Genomic DNA, 6400 nt, shown 5'->3' with positions numbered 1-6400 from the left:
TGGCACGCAAAACCTTAAATTAGACTCAGCACACTTCTGAAAGGTTGCTGACCCCTGGTATAGCACAAGGGGAAGGCTGGGCCATGCATGGGAGGGGGTGCGGGGGGCTGAGCACCACCAAATATGCATAGTAGATAATTCTATGCTGAGAGTGGAGCAGGATGGAATTCAGGCAGAATGGGTGTCTTTGTACAGCACCTAGCACTATGTGGGTGGGTGGGTGGCAGGCCATACTTAGGGGGGGCTGGGCACTACCATGCTATAGCCTTGGTGCCGCCAGGCTACGTCTTGCTCCGTCCTGGCTCCCCATCTGCTTCCTCCCCCACAGCAGTCCTGGCCGAGCCCTCTGAGAGCTTACTGCAGCAACGCTGCTGCCGCCTGGGCCATCGCCCCGTCTCCTTCCAACTGCTCCCAGGGCAGGACCTGGCACCACTGGCTACAGCTGCCCAGAGAGCCGCCCCACCCTGTAATTATTTACTGCTCACAGTATGGGCGTGCACAGGAACCCTCTGTGCTAGGTGCTGTACAAACACACCCATTCTGAGCTCCACCCTCCTCCCTCATCAGTTCAAAGAATTATTGACTACACCTAGTGTGGGGTGTGCCTGGATGCCCCCAGCATGGGCCACCTGCGGTGCTAGGCGCTGTACAAACACAGGCGGCCTGAGACACACTCCGCCCTGCATGACTATTGACTACGCGTGGCTCTGCCACTGTGGGGAAGGAGCCGAGTCCTTTGGACGCCGCCACAACGGGGAGGGTCCCGGGGACGCCTCGCTCCGCAGCGCCCAATTAGGGGCTGGGGCCCCGGGCGCGCGCGGAGAGCTGAGTCTAATCCCGCCCGCAGCTGCGGCCGCGCGGGGCAGGGGCGGGGCATAGCCGGCCGCTGTGATTGGTCCCTCTCCCCGCCAGCCCCCGCCTCCGGTGCCGGTTGTGAGGAAGAGGCGGGAGAGTTCGTTGGCCGCGGCGTGCGCGTTGGCGCGCGGGAGCGGCCTGTGGTGGCTGGGTGAGACCCGGTGGGGGGCGGGGCATGGGGGCTCCGGACGGGCTGGGGGGGAGGAATGATGAGGGGAAAGGTGGGGTCAGGAAGGCTGGGAACAAGGGAGGCTGGGGCTCAGTGGGGTGCAGGGAAGGGCTTGGGGAGTGGGTCTGGCGAGTCGAGAGTAGATGGGGGCTGCAGAGCAGGGGGGTCAGGAATGGGCTGGACAGGAGGCTGGGGCTCAGGAAGGGCTGGGGGGAGAATCATGGGGACAAGGGGGCTCAAGGAAGGGCCTGGAAAAAGGAGGCTGGGGGTGCAGGAAGGGCTGGGGGGTCAGGAATGATGGGGAAAGGGGTCAGGAAGGGCTGGGAACAAGGAGGCGCGGGTGCAGGAAGTTGCTGGGGAGGAATATGGGGAACAGGGGGGCTCCAGGAAGGCTGGGAACAAGGGACAGCTGGGGCTAGGAAGGGCTGGGCAAGGGAGGTGGGGGGCTCAGGAAGGGCTGGGATGCTGGGGGCTCAGCGCAGGGGTTGAGGAAGGCGGGGGAGGAAGATGGGGAAAGGGGGCTCAGGGAAGGGCTGGAACAAACGCAGGCCTGGGGCTCAGCTGGGGGTGCAGGAAGGACTCGGGGGGAGGTGCGTTGGGAGTGAGGAGTAGGATGGGGGCTCAGACGCGGGGGGCGGTCAGGAAGGGCTGGGAACAAGGAGGCTGGGGCTTGGCAGGGCTGGAACAAGGGAGGCTGGGGCTCAGGAAGCGGCTGGGATGCGGGAGCTTAGGCGGGGTTCATGGAAGGGCTGGGGGTGAGGTGGGTTGGGAGCTTGGGGGCTCAGAAGCAGGGGGTTCACGAAAGGGCTGGGGGAGGAATTATGGGGAAAAGGGGGGCTCAGGAAGGGCTGGGAACACAAGGGAGGCTGGGGGCCTCAGCGAAGGGCTGGGAATGCGGGAAAAATAGCAGGGGGTTCCAGGAAGGGCTGGGAGGAGGAATGATGGAGGAAATAGGGGTCAGAAGGCCTGCGAGCAAGGGAGGCTGGGGCTCCAGCTGGGGGGTGCAGAAAGGCTAGGGGGAAGGTGGTTTTTGGGAGGAAAACGGATATGAGGAATAGATGGGTGGCCCAGCAAGCAGGGGGAACAAGCGGAGGCCTGGGGCTCAAGCAGGGGGTTCAACGAGGCTGGGGGTGAGGAGTGGTCTGAAAGCAGGGAGCTTCCAGGAGGGCTGGGGGGGATGATGGGTGAAAGGCGGGGCTCAGCAAGGCTAGGAACAAGGGAGGCATGGGGGCGACGGAGCTGGCACGAGGCTCAAACCGGGGGGTAGGAAGGGCTAGGGGGGAAGGAGGACGCTGAGGAAGGGCGGGGCTCAGCTGGGGGGGGTTCAGAGAAGGGCTGGGGCAGGCTAGGACTTGGAGGCTGGGGTGAGAGATGGATGGGGGCTCAGATCAGGGGGGCTCAGGAAGCGGCTGGGATGGCTGCGAGCTTAGTAGGGGGTTCAGGAACGGGCTGGGGTGAGGTGGGTTGGGAGAAAAAACTGGGGTGAGGAGTGATGGGGGCTGAGACAGGAGGGCTCAGGAAGAAGAGAAAGGGCTGGACAAGGGAGGTGGGGGCTCAGCGGGGGGTTTACAAGAAGGGGCTGGGGGGAGGAATGATGGAGAAAGGGGGCTCAGCGAAGGAAACTGGGACACAAGAAAGAGAAGGAGTGGAAAGGGGCTCGAAGGCTGGCGAAAAAAAGGAGCGTTGGGGGTGAGGAGTGGAGGGGGGCTCAGAAAATGAGGTTGGGGTGAGGATAGAGGGGCTCAGGCAGGCTGGGATGCTGGGGCAAGAGGGTTCAGAAAAGAGATAGAGGATGGGGGCTGAGAGCAGGAAAAAAGGAGGTTGAGGCTCAGTCAGAGGGGGTTTCAAGAAGGCTGGGGGAATGATGGGGGAAAGGGGGGTCAGGAAGCGGTGGAACAAGAGGCTGGGGGCTCAGAAAGGGTTCAGGAAGGCTGGTGGGAGGAAAAGAGGGGCTCAGGAAGGCTGGAACAAGGGGACGTGGGGTGAAGAAGACTCCGGCAGGACCGGCAGGGCTGGTGGAACAAAGGGAGATCAGGCAGGGCTGGGGATGCTGGGGCAATAGCAGGGGGTTCAGAAGGGGAAAGAATGATCGCGGACAGAGGTTCAGGAAGCTGGGGGGCTCAGCTGGGGGTGGCAGAAAGGGCTAGGGGGGAGGTGGGTGGGAGGCTGGATGTAAGAGTGGAAGAAAAATGCAGCAGGGGGAAAAAAGGGCGCGCCTGGGGCTCCAGCGGGGGGTTCAAGAAGGCCTGGGGGTGAGGAGATGGCTGGAGGCTCAGCAGGGGCGTTCAGGAGGGGCTGGGGGGAGGAATTGATGGGGAAGAAGCTCACGGCAAGGCTGGGAACAAAGGAGGCTGGGCTTAGCCTGGGAGGTTCAGGAAGGGACTGGGGTGAGGAGGGGGCTCAACAGGGGGTTTGGAAGGCGGGTGGGAAAGAGGGGCTGATCAGGGCTGGGAGCAAGGAGGCTGGGCTCAGCTGGGGGGTTCAGGAAGGGCTGGGGGGAGGTGGGTTGGGAGGTTGGGGGAGACAAGTGGATGGGGGAGGGCTGGGAGCAAGCAGCAGTGGGCTCTCAGGGCAGACCATGCAAGGGGCTTATCCAGCCTGTTCTTGAACATCTGCAGAGATGGGGAGTCCCCCACCTCCCTTGGCATCTGTCCTGGGAGTTGAAGAGCTTTCCCACCAGCTCACCTGGATCTCCCTTGCTGCAGGGCAAGCCAATTACTCCTTGTTCTACCTTCATAGGGTGCTGAGAGCAATCGGTCTCTTTATAATGGCCCTTCCCAGCTGTGACAACTGCTGTCCCATCCCTCCTCAGTCTCAAGCCTTAAATGTGCCCAGGTTTTTTTTAACCTTTCCTCATAGGTCATGTTTCTAAACCTTTTTATGGTGTTTGTGCTTCTCTGGACTCACTTCAATTTGTCCCCAGCTTTCCTATGGTGCAGTTCCCTGAATTAGGTCCAGCGCTGCATAGAGTGGGACAGTTACCGCCCCTGTCCTCATAATTTCCAGCCTCCCTTTCAGCAGTACTACGACCCTGGTCAGTTATTGCGCCTTTTGTAATTGCACATTTGATTTTTCCTTCCTATGTAAAATACATTGCAATTATCTATTGAATTTCATCTTGTTGAATTCAATCACTTCTCCACTTTGTCGAGGTCCTTTTGAATTCTAATCCTGCTCTCCAAAGTCTTGCAACATCTCCCAACTTTGTCATCTGCAGAATTTATAAGCATGCCCTCTACTTCATTTTCCCAGTTGTTAATGAAAACCTTGACTTTTATTAGACCCAGGACTGAACCCTGAGGGATCTCATGAGATACGTCCTCCCAATTTCTGACAGTGAACCATTGAAAACCGTGCTGCATGTGGTCTTCCAACCAGTTGTGCACCCACCTTATAGTAATTACATATAGACTGCATTTCCCTAGTTTGCTTATCAAAATGTCATGTGAGATTGTGTCAAAAACCTTATTAAAATCAAGATATTTCTCCTCTAAAGCTTCCCCCCATCCACTAGGCTAGTAAACCTGTCAAAGAAGGAAATTAGGTTGGTTTGGCATTTTTTCCCTGACAAAGCCATGCTGGCTAGTCTTTATAACTGTTATCCTCTAGGTACTTACAAATTGATTGTTTTGCCCTTCTTCAGTCTTCTGGGACCTTAACTATCCTCCATGAGTTCTCAAAGATAACTGCTAACGGTTCTGAGATTGCTTCATCTAGTTTCTTAAGAACCATAGGATGAATTTCAGCAGGCCCTGTCAACTTGAATATTCTTTAACCTGTTCTTTCCTTATTTTAGCTTATGGTCTTTCCCCCTTGTTAATATTAATTGTGTTGAGTATCTGCTCACCCTTAATCTTTCCAGTGAAGACTGAAGCAGAATAGGCATTAAACACCTCAGCCTTCTTGATGTCATCAGTTATTTGCTCTCCTTTCCCACACAGTTGAGAACCTACATTTTCCTTTTCTATTGCTCCTAATATATTTAAAGAATCTCTTACTGGGTTTTATTTCCCCTGGCACATGTAACTCCTTTTGTGCCTTCCCCTTTCTGATTTTGTCCCTACATGCTTGTGCCATTTTTTTTGTACTCCACCGTGGCAATTTGTCCATGTTTCCACTTTTTGTAGGATTCCTTTTTGATTTTCAGGTCATTAAAGAGCTGCAGATGGAGCCTTATTGGCCTTCCTATGCTCCTTTCTCTTACATAGCCCTGGGCCATAGCCCCTTGTCTCACCTCCTCCCTGCATATCTACTATTGACCATTCACCTTGGCCCTGTTAAAACACAACAGTGCATGCAGCACAAGTACAGACATGCAGCTTCTGTGCTACTTCACAGGGTATGGAGTGTGACTGCAGCTTGAGCAGAAATACCTGAGCTAGGTAGTTTGGGTCCTGGAACAGTGAAGCAAAAACAATATAAACTTCAGTGTGGATTAGCCCCATCACCCCCAAGTAACTTCCTAGGTTTCTGGGCAGGTTTGTACAGCTAGTGCTGCCATGGTTTTGCTGCTCCGGGACCTGAGCTAACTTAATGAAAGCTAGCTTGGGTACATCCCAGTTATTGCAATATATACATACCCACCATGTGGCCACTCTCACTCAAGCGAGGCTAACTCCTGTGTAGATAACGCCTATTAATTCTGCAGTGAAGCCATAACCTCAAGTGTTTCCAGCAATTATAAATCCACCTGTGCTAAGAACTGTGTGAAAGAGAAGCAATAAGAGTTTTTACAAGCAGCTAGTTACAAAGCACATCATTATTATAATTATTTGGCACTTATACAGTAGATCTCAAAGGGCTTTCCAAGCAGTTACCAACTTCTCCCTTGGTCAGTGAGATGCAAAGGATGAAATAACTTGCCCAGTGTCTCACAGTGAGTCAGTTTCATATCCCTGTTGCCCACTCTCCCACTACTGCACTGGAAATTGTTCCTGTCCTCACACAGAGCATATACAAGGACACTGCTAGTGATGCTCTAGCCTGCCTTCTTATTTCAGGCTGCAGCAGGTCCCTCATTATTTGTATATAGAAAAAGGATCAGCCATGAAATGTGTAAGAAAAAGAAGCACTGCTGAGCAGTTCGAGACTTGTGGCATTTGGCTGGACACTGCAAAGTTAAAGAAGCGCAAAATACAGGTAATAAATCTACACTATTTGTGATGCCATAGCTTTGTACAGCTCTTTACAAACCTAGTACACAATGTTCTCTGCCCTCAGGAGATTACAATCCAAGTTAGAGGGCTCACATGAGGAGATATAGCTTGGGAACAAGAGAGATTGGCAGAGGGAGAAGCCTACAGCATTTTTACCTCTCCCCTCCCCACTTGCACATCTAAGACAATTCAATGATGGCTCATTTAAAAAAAAAAAGGG

The sequence above is a fragment of the Chelonoidis abingdonii genome, chromosome 25 (assembly GCF_003597395.2).
Source record: "Chelonoidis abingdonii isolate Lonesome George chromosome 25, CheloAbing_2.0, whole genome shotgun sequence".
Classification (NCBI taxonomy): Eukaryota; Metazoa; Chordata; order Testudines; family Testudinidae; genus Chelonoidis; species Chelonoidis abingdonii.
This window is presented reverse-complemented; position numbering follows the sequence as displayed.